Source organism: Chrysemys picta, chromosome 2 (assembly GCF_011386835.1).
Source record: "Chrysemys picta bellii isolate R12L10 chromosome 2, ASM1138683v2, whole genome shotgun sequence".
Taxonomy (NCBI): Eukaryota; Metazoa; Chordata; order Testudines; family Emydidae; genus Chrysemys; species Chrysemys picta.
In genome coordinates this window covers 245,159,772-245,173,701 of record NC_088792.1, presented here as the reverse complement: position 1 = coordinate 245,173,701, position 13,930 = coordinate 245,159,772, and positions in this window count along the sequence as shown.

Genomic DNA, 13,930 nt, shown 5'->3' with positions numbered 1-13,930 from the left:
ATCCACCCCGGCTGCCTCTGCCCAGCCTGGCCCCAAGTGCCCAGCCCGGCCCGCCCTGCCCGGCCCCCGAGCCTGCCTGCCGGGACGAGGGAGCCCAGATCCCCAGCCCCGGGCCTGCCTGCAAACAGCCTACCCTCCTGCACCCCAACTCCCTGTCCTGAGTCCCCTGCCTGCACCTCTCACCCCAACTCCCTGCCCTGAGCCCCCTGCCTGCACCTTGCACCCCAACCCCCTGCCCCACAGCTCCCTGCTCTGAGCCCCCTGCCTGCACCTTGCCCCGCAACCCCCTGCCCTGAGCCCCCTCTTGCCCCCCAACCCCCTGCCTTGAGCCCCCTGCCTGCACCCTGTACCTCTCCTGCACCCCAACTCCCTGTCCTGAGCCCCCTCCTGCACTCTGCACCCCTCCTGTACCCCAACCCCCTTCCCTGAGCCCCCTCATACACCCCACACCCCTCCTCTGTCCCAATCCCTTGCGCTGAGCCCCTTCCTGCAGACTGCACCCCTCCTGAACCCCCTGCCACACCCTGCACCCCAACCCCCTTCCCTGAGCCCCCTCATACATCCCACACCCCTCCTCTGCCCCAATCCCTTGCCTTGAGCCCCTTCCTGCACACAACACCCCCTCCCACACCCCGCCCTTTATGATGTTCGCCTTTAAAAAAAAAATTCCCTGGGTGCACACCCTAATGAAATGTTTCAGGGTAGTAGCCGTGTTAGTCTGTATCCTCAAAAAGAACAGGAGTACTTGTGGCACCTTAGAGACTAACAAATTTATTAGAGCATAAGCTTTCGTGGGCTACAACCCACTTCTTCGGATGCATATAGAGTGAAACATATATTGAGGAGATATATATACACACATACAGAGAGCATGAACAGGTGGGAGTTGTCTTACCAACTCTGAGAGGCCAATTAAGTAAGAGAAAAAAACTTTTGAAGTGATAATCAAGATAGCTCAGTACAGACAGTTTGATAAGAAGCAAGTGTGAGAATACTTACAAGGGGAGATAGATTCGATGTTTGTAATGGCTCAGCCATTCCCAGTCCTTATTTAATCCTGAGTTGATTGTGTCTAGTTTGCATATCAATTCCAGCTCAGCAGTCTCTCATTGGAGTCTGTTTTGGAAGTTTTTCTGTTTTAAGATAGCCACCCGCAGGTCTGTCATAGAATGACCAGACAGGTTAAAGTGTTCTCCCACTGGTTTTTGAGTATTATGATTCCTGATGTCAGATTTGTGTCCATTAATTCTTTTGCGTAGAGACTGTCCAGTTTGGCCAATGTACATGGCAGAGGGGCATTGCTGGCACATGATGGCATATATCACATTGGTAGATGTGCAGGTGAATGAGCCCCTGATGGTATGGCTGATGTGATTAGGCCCTATGATGATGTCACTTGAATAGATATGTGGACAGAGTTGGCATCGGGCTTTGTTACAAGGATAGGTTCCTGGGTCAGTGTTTTTGTTCAGTGATGTGTGGTTACTGGTGAGTATTTGCTGCGCACGCCTATGATAAAGATACTTACTTGCCCATCATGATTGTTGCTCTGATGCATAGTTTATTTTTAACCATACTTGAAAATTACTGATTGATGGGGGGAGGGGGGGAAAAGTTAACCAACCTTCAATACTCTAACCTTCTTCTGTACCCTACCACTATTCTTTTACATGCTCCAAAGATATCTTTAAAGAATATTATTATTATTAAATATTTGTATTACCTGTGGCAAATTGCCGGCACTACTATGATGGGTCTCACGCTTTCTCTTCTTGGGGGGGGGAGGGGTTCAGGGCACCATTTCTTGCCCCTGAACTGGAATATTTATTAACTGCCCCACTAGTGTCCTAGAGGAGGGGAGTGGAGAGGGAGGGACCTGGGCCCGCTCTCTACTCCGGGTCCCAGCCCAGGGGTCCTAGGGATAGTGGTAAATCACTTGAACTAGCGGTTCCTTCCCCTGGGCTACTTTCCTCTCCTGCCCTTCAGCTTGTGCGGGGGCTTCCTGCCCTCCCACTACACAAGCCAGATGCCCCTTTACCTAGGGTCTTGGTCTTCTTAGTCTGCTGCAGCACTTCTCCAAACTTTTCTCTGCTTCAACACCAATCCATTGTGTTTCTACTCCAACACCAGTCCTCTCTGCTCCAACTCCTTCCCCTGTCTGATTGAAGCAGGGGGTTTTTATCAGGTGACTGACTTCAGGTGCTCTAATTGGCTTCAGCTGCTCTAATTAATCTATAGCAAACTTTCTTCCCTCTACAGGGAATAAGGCTCCCTTCTAACCCTCTCCTGCTGCCTTCTGGCCATGCTGTATCACATATCCCTCCCCCCCCCCAACACCATGGGGTTGAGTTACTTGGGACAAGAGGCAGTGTTGTCGCGATAGGCCATCAGAGTTGCCGTGTTGGCTTCCAACCCTATGCTGTACCCGGAAATGAAAGGGCTGCAGGGATAGGAACCACCTAGTCACTCTTGTGTTCCTCTCCTTGTTTCTGTGCATCCACTGGAGTGGGGCATGGTCTGTCATGAGGGTAAACATCCGCCCCAGTATGTAGTAGTGGAGAGTCTCCATAGCCCATTTTACCGCCAGATATTCCTTTTCAACTACAGTGTACTTTTGTTCCCTGGGGAGGAGTTTCCAGCTGAGGTACAAGATTGGGTGTTCCTACTCCCCTACCATCTGCGAAAGGACGGCTCCTAGCCCTACCTCCGAGGCATCTGTTTGTAGGATGAATTCCTTCTCGAAGTCTGGGGCTATGAGTACTGGATGGCAGCATAAGGCTGTCCTTAAATCTGCAAATGCTTCTTCTGTCGTATCAGTCCACTTTACTATCTCGGGGCCCCGAGCCTTTATGAGATCTGTCAACGGCCCTGCTCTTGTGGCGAAATGAGGGATGAATCTCTGATAGTATCCTACTATCCCTAGAAATGCTCTGACCTGCTTTTTGCAGACTGGTTGAGGCCAACCTTGTATAGCCTCCACTTTGTTCCATTGGGGTTTCACCAAACCTCTCCCTACTACATACCCGAGGTATCTGGCCTCAGCTAGTCCTATCACGCACTTGAGAGGGTTAACAGTGAGGCCGGCCTTCCACAGGGCGTCTAGCACTGCTTCTAGTTTTCCTAGGTGCGTTTCCCAGTCAGGGCTATGGATGACTATGTCGTCTAGATAGACGGCATATTTGGCATGGGGTTGCAGCAACTTATCCATAAGTCGTTGGAATGTTGCAGGGACCCCATGGAGTCCGAAAGGGAGGACAGTGTATTGGAACAGTCCATCGGGTGTAGAGAAGGCAGTCTTTTTCTTGGCATTCTCGGCAAGGGGAATTTGCCAATATCCTTTGGTCAGATCCAGAGAGGTTAGGTATCGGGCCTTGCCTAACTGATCAACTAGCTCATCAATGCATGGTATTGGATAGGCATCGAATTGGGATACTTCATTCAATTTCCGGAAGTCGTTGCAAAACTTCAGGGTGCCATCAAGCTTGGGGACTAGGACGATAGGGCTGGACCACTGACTGTGGGATTCTTCAGTAACTCCGAGTTCCAGCATCTTCTTCACTTCCATCCTAATTTCTTCCCTTTTAGCTTCCAGTATTCGGTACGGTCTTATCGTCACCCTTACTCCGGGGCTGGTGACAATATGATGTTGGACCAGTGTTGTACGGCCCGGCTGTGTACAGAACATGTCCTGGTTCCACTGGATCATATCAATGACCTCTGTTTGTTGTTCTTTGGTTAATTCAGGAGATATCTTTACCGGCCCCTGTGGGTCGTCTGTCTGGGGAGCTCCCCGAATGACCAGGCATGTCTCTCGGTCACGCCAGGGCTTCAGTAAGTTGATGTGGTAGATTTGCTCTGGCTTTCAGCGGTCTGGTTGTCTGACCTTATAGTCTACCTCCCAATGGCTTCCACTATCTAGTATGGTCCATTTCAGCTGGCTAGGAGTTTGCTTTCTGCTGTCGGCACTAGCACCATCACCCGTTCCTCCGGCTGAAATCTCCGTACTTTCGCCCGACGGTTGTAATATATCCGCTGGGACTCTTGTGCTTTTTCCAAATGTTCTCGTACTATAGGGGTTACTCGAGTTATTCGCTCTCTCATCTGTGTCACGTGCTCAATGACATTCTTTCCTGGGTTGGGTTGTTCTTCCCAATCTTCCTTGGCGATATCTAATATTCCGCGTGGGTGGCATCTGTATAGTAGTTCAAAGGGAGAGAAACCAGTGGACGCCTGGGGGACTTCCCGTATAGCAAACATTAGATACGGTAGAAGGGTATCCCAGTCTTTTCCATCCTGTGCTACCACCTTCCGGATCATACTTTTAAGGATATGGTTAAACCGCTCAACCAGTCCATCTGTTTGTAGATGGTAGACTGAGGTCCGTATGGCCTGGATGAGGAGTAAGGCACATAAGTCCTTCATTAATTTTGACATGAAAGGGGTTCCTTGGTCTGTCAGGATCTCCTTAGGGATGCCCACTCTGGCAAAAACCTGGAGTAGTTCTTTTGCTATTGCCTTGGATGTGGGGTTTCTTAAAGGAATGGCTTCTGGATACCGCGTGGTGTAGTGAAGGATGACTAGTACGTTTCAGTGGCCCTGTGCCTATCTTTCCAGTGGGCCCACTATGTCCATGGCTATCCTCTCGAAAGGGACTTCAATAATAGGCAAAGGTACTAATGGGGCCCGCAAGTAAGGTCGGGGGCTATGCAACTGGCATTCAGGGCAGGAGGCACAATAGCGCTGGACTTCTGCCCTGTACAACAGATCACGTTTGAGCACATAATATGGCCTTGGGCCTTTGATCTTTCCTTCCACAGGTATGCCATTTACTTCCACTACCTCCTCCCTCACATTCGCATATAGTGGGTCATTGGCTTGGTCCTGCCTGAAATTTTCATGTGCAGTACCGATCTGACCTAATTCTAGGGGGCCTATTTCTACTCCGCCCCCTGGGTTGCTCCTACTTGGGCTAGGAACCGCCTCCGAGTCCTGAATGATCTCCTGGCCTCCTGAACGGGTTTGCCTACCCACAAGGGAGGTTTTTTGGTTCTCTGCTAGAATCCTGGTCCCTAATCTTTTATCTGCCCTCCTTTCCCGCCTAGACTTTCGGGGTTTCCTGGGGGATGAGAATAACTCTGGGGCAAATTTGGCAAACATTGGGGTGATGCCTCCGTCTCAGCCTGGGGGTTGCTACCCTACCCTGGCTCTACTGGGGGGGAGTAAGCTCTCAAACCCGGGGAAGTCCCTACCAATTAAGACAGGGTAGGGGAGCTTGGGGACCACCCCTGCAGTAACCCTGGTAGTATTCCCCTGGATCTCAATCCGTACCGGGATTTTGGGGTAGAAATTCACGGTGCCATGAATGCACGTTACCCCTGTGTTTTTGGCCCGGGTTAGTTGGTCTTGCCCCACCAACTTCCCCGAGACCAGCATGACAGCACTCCCAGAATCTATTAATGATATGGTCTTAATACCATTCATTTTTACTGATCTTGTATACCCATGTGAGGTCATTGTGACCCCTACCAGGCCGATTAGGCCACATTGCTCCCCATGATCCCCCAGATTACACCGCATAGGCTCTTCCCTGTTGGGGCATTGGGCTGCTATATGCCCCAATTCCCCACACTTGTAACACCGCCCCCTTATTCCGGTTGTCACCCTCTGCCTGGGGCTATTTGGCCATCCCCGCCAGCCCTCTCTTCCCAACCCCCCAGGTCCCTTCTTGGCCTCAGGCCATTCCTTGGTGTCTTTTCTCCCCGTTACAGTTCTCCTGTAGTTCTTGACAGTCCGGGGCCTTGGGCTTGGGGTTGGCTTCCTTGATTGCCGGGTCTCCCCGCCTGGGGTCTGGAACAGTTCACGGGCTGCAAGCGGTCTTTCCACAAGGGAGACCAACTCATCATAGGTGGCAGAGTCATTCTGGCAAACCCAAGCCCAGGGGCCTGGTGGTAGCCCCCTCATATACCAGTCCAGTACCAGGAGCTCCATCATCTTCTCAGAGCTGAGGGCCTCAGGGCACAGCCATTTCCCGGTCAGGTGGATCAGGTCAAACAATTGCGATCGGGGTGTCTTGTCCTCCGTATACTGCCACTCATGGAACCTCTGGGCTCGCAACGCCGTCGTTACTCTGGATCTGGCCAGGATCTCTGCCTTCAGCTGGGGTAATCTGCTGCAGTCTCTGCGGCCATATCGTAGTAGACCTTCTGGGACTCCCCACACAGGAATGGGGTGAAGATACCAGGCCACTGATCTTGGGGCCAGGCCTCCCGCAGGGCTGCTCTCTCAAAAGCCAGGAGGTATGCCTCCACATCATCCTCCCGTATCATTTTCTTTAGGCAATGGCTGGCCCGTATGGTCCGGGTCCCTTCACAGTTGTGGTTCAGTTCCATAAGGGCCTTCATCTGGTTCACCAGCTCTTTCAGCAGGGCTCAGTCCTGGGCAGCCTGACTCATCAACAGATGATTAGTCTCCTGCTCCATCCGAGTCGCCTCCTGTTGGGTGGTTGCTTGGACCCGGGTAGCCTCCTGCTAGGCCACAGTGGCTTGTATTAGGGCCTTGACCACGTCATCCATCTTAAGGATGGGAGGGTTTTGGCTAACCCTGGTTTAAGTCCCCAGCGCATAGATCCCACTCCTGACACCATGTGTGGCAAATTGACGGAACTACTATGATGGGTCTCGCGCTTTCTCTTCTTGGGGGGTGGGGTTCAGGGCGCCATTTCTTGCCCCTGAACTGGAATATTAACTGCCCCACTAGTGTCCTAGAGGAGGGGAGTGGAGAGGGAGGGACCCGGGCCTGCCCTCTACTCCGGGTCCCAGCCCAGGGGCCCTAGGGATAGTGGTAAACCACTTGAACTAGTGGTTTCTTCCCTTTGGCTACTTCCCTCTCTGGCCCTTCAGCTTGTGGGGGGGCTTCCTGCCCTCCCTCTACACAAGCCAGATGCCCCTTTACCTAGGGTCTTGGTCTTCTTAGCCCGCCGCAGCACTTCTCCAAACTTTCCTCTGCTTCCCTCCAAACTGTTCTCTGCTCCAACTCCAATCCTCTCTGCTCCAACTCCTTCCCCTGTCTGATTGAAGCAGGGTTTTTTTTATCAGGTGACTGACTTCAGGTGCTCTAATTGGCTTCAGCTGCTCTAATTAATCTATAGCAAACTTTCTTCCCTCTACAGGGAATAAGGCTCCCTTCTAACCCTCTCCTGCTGCCCTCTGGCCATGCTGTATCACATACCGTACACATGGGGCTTTGGTCATAGACCAGGGCCTCATTGGGCTGGACAGTGTACAATCACAGATCAAAGACAATCACTGCCCCCAAAGAGTTTACAATCTAAATACAAGGCAATGGCAACAAATGGGTGTAGACTAATGACAAAGTACAGGAAAACAGTAAAACAATATTGCTCAGCATGATAGGCAGTCATCGCTGCACACCAACAACCTAACCGTTGTCAAGTTTTTTGTAGTCATCATGGCAAAGGAGACTTTTGAGAAGGGATTTGAAGGTAGATAATTAGGTAGTCTTGTAATATTTACAAGTGAGCATACTGGGCCAATCAAAGGCAAGCATCAACAGCTTGATAGTGAATGAGAGATGATAGAGTGGATATTGTGTTCATTTTCAAGGCCCTTCACAGTCAAACAGCTTATGTTTGATGCAATAAAGAAGGGGGAGCCAGTAGAGGGGTGCAAAGAGAAGGATGATATGGTCAAAGCAAGAGGCTAGGAAAATGAATTTTGAAGCAGCATTCTGAATGGATAGGAGTTGGGGAAGACTGCATTTGTCAAGACCAGAGAAAAAGATAATTGAGATGCAAGATGAGGTTGGGTGAGAATTTTAGCTGTGTGTGGATGGATAAGAAAGGCTGTATTTTAGAGCTGCTACCCAAAAAGAAGCAGCAAAATTTAGACATAGCTTGGATGTCAAGACCTAGAGAGAAATCTGAGTTGAAGATGACACCCCACTTACAGGACCTGAGTGACAGGCAGGATGGTGATGACCATTTGCTGCTCTATACCTCCCTTGGCTGCTTGCCAGTCTTCTCTAGGATCACAGAACTTGCTCTTCCCCTTGACCTTCATCCTTACTTGACTGCAGACTCTCTCATTCTGCTATAATCTTCCTCATTATACTAACCAGCCTGCTTCTGTCGAGATGGGCTTCATGATCAGTGAAGCCTGACTCTTTCTCCAGTTGCAGCGTGATATATTAATTTGCCTCAGGCCCACGCTGATCCATTTAGGGCCTATGTTAGGTACACACATGCCCTCACATGAAGAAAGATATATGCACAGAGGGTGACACATGTGTGTGGCAAACACCAACAAGCTCCTCAGAACACTTCTCTCTACCTGGCAGCCTCACTTCAGGTTCTCTCTAGTTTTAATCTCCTGTATGCCACCCAGCTAGAAATGTCTGCTAGTCAGTTGACTCCAGACAGTCAATAATACCTGGATCAAAAGGGAGGCATAGAGGTCATACAGTTGAAGTCTGCCTATTGACATTTCTCCTGACATTTGCAGTTGGATGTGGTATTCTCACATTATACTAAACTGTTATCATCAGCTGTTAAACAGTTGCCTCATTTAGCCCCTAAGGTAACCACATTTCAGTGGTGGAGGAAGCTTTCCCTGTCCTTAGTTTGTATTTCAGTTTAGACTTGTGAAGTGCTTTGGGACCTTTCAGCATGTAAAACTCATCCTCATTATGGATGTGAGTAATAAGAATTTTGAGAAGAAGGGATTATGTCCTATTATATCTTTAATATACACAGTTTCCTAAACCAGTGGTTCTCAAAGTCGGTCCACCGCTTGTTCAGGGAAAGCCGTGTCCCCAGGTTCAGCCAATCGCTGCTCCCACTGGCCGCGGTTCGCCGCTCTAGGCCAATGGGGGTTGCCGGAAGCAGCACGGGCCGAGGGATGAATAAGTTTTGGATATCTTTACATTGTCTCTTCAGCTGTCATCTCCTCACCGATTGTTATATGTGTAATATAGATACAATAGGCAAATGATGCCTTCAGATATATATTTTGTCTGGGAGATTTATTTCGTATTGTAATTATGCACTTTTCCAATAGGACCTTTAAAAGAACCTTCAATACTTTATCTGCATCAAAACAACAATATAAAAACATTTAACTGTGTTATGAAATGTGGATAGTTCTCCAGTTACATTAAATTGCTTTACAGAGAGACTGTCAGTTTATAAACATTAAAGAAATAGAGATATCCTATCTCCTAGAACTGGAAGGGACCTTGAAAGGTCATTGAGTCCAGCCCCCTGCCTTCACTAGCAGGACCAAGTACTGATTTTGCCCCAGATCCCTAAGTGCCCCCCTCAAGGATTGAGCTCACAACCCTAGGTTTAGCAGGCCAATGCTCCAACCACTGAGCTATCCCTCCCCCCAAAGAGTTCTCTGATTAGCTTCAGATCATTTTTTAATCAGTATTAGGAGTATAGTTTAAATCCAATAAGTCTCTTAATAGAGTTTGTGTATTTTTATCAGAGCACTCAAAATCTATGTCTGCCCCTATACATTTTAAATAATTTTATTTCCCCATGCTGTGTGATTTTCCCTTTATGTTTATCCTATGAAACATTATGATGTGTTGTTCACAATGTCAGTCACTAAACCTTTTTGTATCTTTAATTTATATTTTCTGCTTTGTTCTACCATCAAACTATGCCAGTTGACATCATGCTCAGGTTTTTTTAGAAATACAATAGAGCAGGGATCGGCAACCTTTGGCACACTGAGGGATGTGCTGGCTGCCGCTTCCTGCAGCCCCCATTGGCCTGGAATGGCGAACCGCAGCCAGTGGGAGCTGCGAGCGGCTGAACCTGCAGACACTACAGGTAAACAAACTGTCCTGGCCTGCCAGCGGATTTCCCTGATGGGCCGCATGCCAAAGGTTGCCAATCCCTGCAATAGAGCATAAATATTTTGTAGACAATGTTCAGTATATTTCTCTAAGTATTTGGATTACTATAATACAACTGCAAGATCCCTGTCCAGTTAGCCACCCACTCTAGGATCCTCACAGGATATAGCTATAATTAACATCACTGTTGATAAAGGATATGGTCTTGTTTAATGGTTTCTCATAAGTAGGAGAAATCTAACAATAGATTCAGCTCATTGCTCATATATACAGAGCAATAGGCTAGATTAATCTAAAATAAAAGTAAGGGAAAAATATATTTACAATATGAATGAGAAAGACAGTGATTCACTCTAACATTCTGCATCTCAACTGAAATACAAGATATGGCAGTTGCCTTATAGCTTCTCTGGACAGGCAGCCTATATTTAAAAATGTAGTACATGGAGAACAAAATAGCTACATCTTTTAATTATCTATACACCAGGGTGAAAGTAAGGCGGTACGGGCCGGTAGTACCGGTAAAAAGTAGCGCCAGTACCAGCCCGTACCACTGATTTTAAAACGCTGCCATGGCAGTGCTTTAATGTCGCTGCCCCTTTTGCCCCCCCCCCGGCTGCCAACATGGGGGGCAAAAGAAGTAGCTGCCCCAGAGCTGCGATTTAAAAGGCCCTTTAAATTGCCACTGGAGCCCCGGGTGGCGCGGGCCAGGCAGTGCAGATGGTCTGGCTGGGGGACACTAACCCCAGCCCCGTCCCTTCCGGGTGTGGGGTGGGGGGGGGTACACAGAGCTGGCCCCGTACCAGTAAGATCTCAATTTTACTTTCACCCCTGCTATACGCATACTCAACCTCAAAAAGAAGAATGATGTAGAGACAGTAAAGGGGAGGGAGCTAAGGGAAGGAAGCACTTACTAATGTAATTCATTTTACCAGATGTTGAAGTGTTGATTTCTTGGTGAAAGTAACACTTTAATGGTCAGCTCTTTCACAGTAGCAGCAATCACTCTCTAAAATGAAACAAAAATGAAAAGGTATTCTTTTATTAATATGCAGTTCTTTGGTTGGCAAAAAATACAAGCTTTAATAGGAGTGGGATCGGGCTCCTGTTTTCTGTCAAAGTGTGGCAAGAAACTGTGTCATATCCAGTCACAGTATAATGGATATAATAAAGTAATTGTTACAGAATCACACTGTAACAAGTTACATGTCCGCTACTTTTAAAACTGGGACAGTTTATAACTCTCGTAGGGTACGATCCCATTAAATGCATGTTTTATCTTGATAAATCTTGATTCTCAAGGATGGTCATTTAGTATCATCCCTGTCCTAGGAACAAAGTGGAACACACTGTACACGTACTATAGACAAGAGAGAGAGCAAGAATAGCTGCTGAATGAGAGGCAGATGTATTTACTATATATAAACTACTTGAAGACATTTTGGTGAGACCGAGACCTTGAGATAAGATCTCCTGAGTTTTCCAGTTTCATAGAGAGGGATCATCTGAGGTGAAGGCCTACACCTACAAGCTTCACAATCTTGCTATTTTTGTAAACATGGCATTTTACAATTTATTTGATGGTGAACTGATTAAAAATAAGCCAATGTCATGAGTTTTAAAACAACAGGAATCCATAAATCATTTTCACTCTGCACTGGTGTCACCATGTGTCCTCAGGGAAACTCCCTGGAGTCAATGGAAGTCTGTCCAAGTGCAGAGGTCCACCCACCAAGGGCCAAATCCTGAGCTACCTGAAGTTAATGGCAAAATTCCCCTTGACTTTAATAGAAGGATAAAACCCTTATTTTATACACCTGACACATCTCTTTGATTGCTTATGTAGAAAAAGGTCTTGTCCTCTGAACAATCGTTTAACTTAAATAATATATAATAATAGTAAAAAAAATAAAAGACTTTAATAGTAAAATAGTAATAGATAGAAGTGTCAGTTTATACATTAATGTACAAATATACATTATTTTATGGGCCAATTCCTGAAATTTTTACTCTGGCTAAACTCCTGCAGATTTCAGAGTTTTGTCCAAATAAGGACTTCAGTATTTGGCCCTCTATTTTTATGTTATTTTTATTTGAAAATAAATGTGTCCTATAAATTGAATATCTTTTAAGCAGCAGGACCTTCTTTTTCCACTATTGCCAACACTTGTTACTTTATCATGAATCCTGAAGTTTTACTTAAAGCCGCAGCTGCTTGAGACAATGTGATTACATGATGTCAAGTATCAGAGGGGTAGCCGTGTTAGTCTGGATCTGTAAAAAGCGACAAAGAGTCCTGTGGCACCTTATAGACTAACAGAAGTATTGGAGCATAAGATTTTGTGGGTGAATACCCACTGTGTCTGACGAAGTGGGTATTCACCCACGAAAGCTTATGCTCCAATACTTTTGTTATTCTATAAGGTGTCACAGGACTCTTTGTCAGTGATTACATGAGAATCTCAGCTTTCATTTAAAAGTAACATTCAGTTTCTAGCCCTTGTGGTTGCTGAGAAAGGCTAGAAAGAGTTACTGAAGTGCACATCAAATTCTCAAAAAAATCATAAGGCAAATAAAAAACTCTTTTTTTAAAGTCTTGAGATTTTAAAGTCAATTTCAAGGGTTTTTTTTGGGGGGGGGGCTGTTCATTATAAATGTTATAGAATGGTACCAATGAGGTTATTATAATATATATAATATATTATTACTTGTTTCTCTCAGTGCCCACAATATGCTAAAAGAACAGGAGTACTTGTGGCACCTTAGAGACTAACAAATTTATTAGAGCATAAGCTTTTGTGGACTACAGCCCACTTCTTCGGATGCATCCGAAGAAGTGGGCTGTAGTCCACGAAAGCTTATGCTCTAATAAATTTGTTAGTCTCTAAGGTGCCACAAGTACTCCTGTTCTTTTTGCGGATACAGACTAACACGGCTGCTACTCTGAAACCTCACAATATGCTAGGTTCTGCACAGATGAAAAAAAAAAAAAGATGACATGGTCCTTGTTCTTAAGGTTAATCCTATGCATAAAAATTTGCAGGGTAGAAACCTTACAAAAAACAAACAAACAAACAAAAACAGAGAGGAAAGGTGTGGGGTATCATGAGGTTCACTGCTCACTGCTGTGGTGCCTCTTTTCACCCATCTGTGGATTAGCTCACAGCCAGTCTGGTGCCCCCTCCTTCAGTTTCTTGCTCCTAGGGTCTCACTCTCTTTTTCTGGGTTAGGTGATGAATTGACTCAGGTGTTCCAGGGGTGTGTGACAGAATATACCTCTACGTTCACACCCTATTGTAATAATGTTTGCACAAGGTATGTCTTTTAAGGTATCATTTAAAAACTCAGTTTGCTGATCAGTTATATCATGGCACAATGCACATAGCAGTATTATATGTGAAGTTATAAACATAAGCTGAGATCATGACTAAAAATATGTTTTCCAGATAAGTCTGGGGATTGGCCAAACCAGTTCCTTAGAGACAAAGGGCAAGATGATGCCCCAGCAAGGTGTAAACAAGGCTGATGGACCATCACCTACTGAGTGGCCATTCTTTGGCAGGAAAGGGGACAGGGGCAAAAATCCACATTTTAGCAAAGAAACAGCATCGAGTTCCCGTCCACACAGCCTGCCTGTTGCCTTGCTCCCAGCTGGAGCATGGGCACAGGGGCGGCTCTATATTTTTTCCCGCCCCAAGCACTGCAGTCAGGTGGCCTTTGGCGGTGGATTCGGCAGCGGCACCGGAGGCAGCAAACAGGGCGGCTAACAGGGGAGTTTGAGAGGGAGTTTGCAGGGGGAGGTAAGGGGGGAGGCAGGAGGACGCAGTGTGTGCTCTGAGTCCACAGGTGTTGTGGGCAGAGACTGCAGCAGCCATGAGCCAAGCAGCAGCAGCAGACAGAATGCAGATGGCCGCATGTGGAAGCTGTGGTATGTATATGGTCCTAGCAGGGGAGCTGGAACACAGGTATGTGTGTATGAAGTGTCGCCTGATAGTGTTACTGGAGGAAAAGATTAAGGGGCTGGAGATGCAGGTAGAGACCCTGGTGGAGT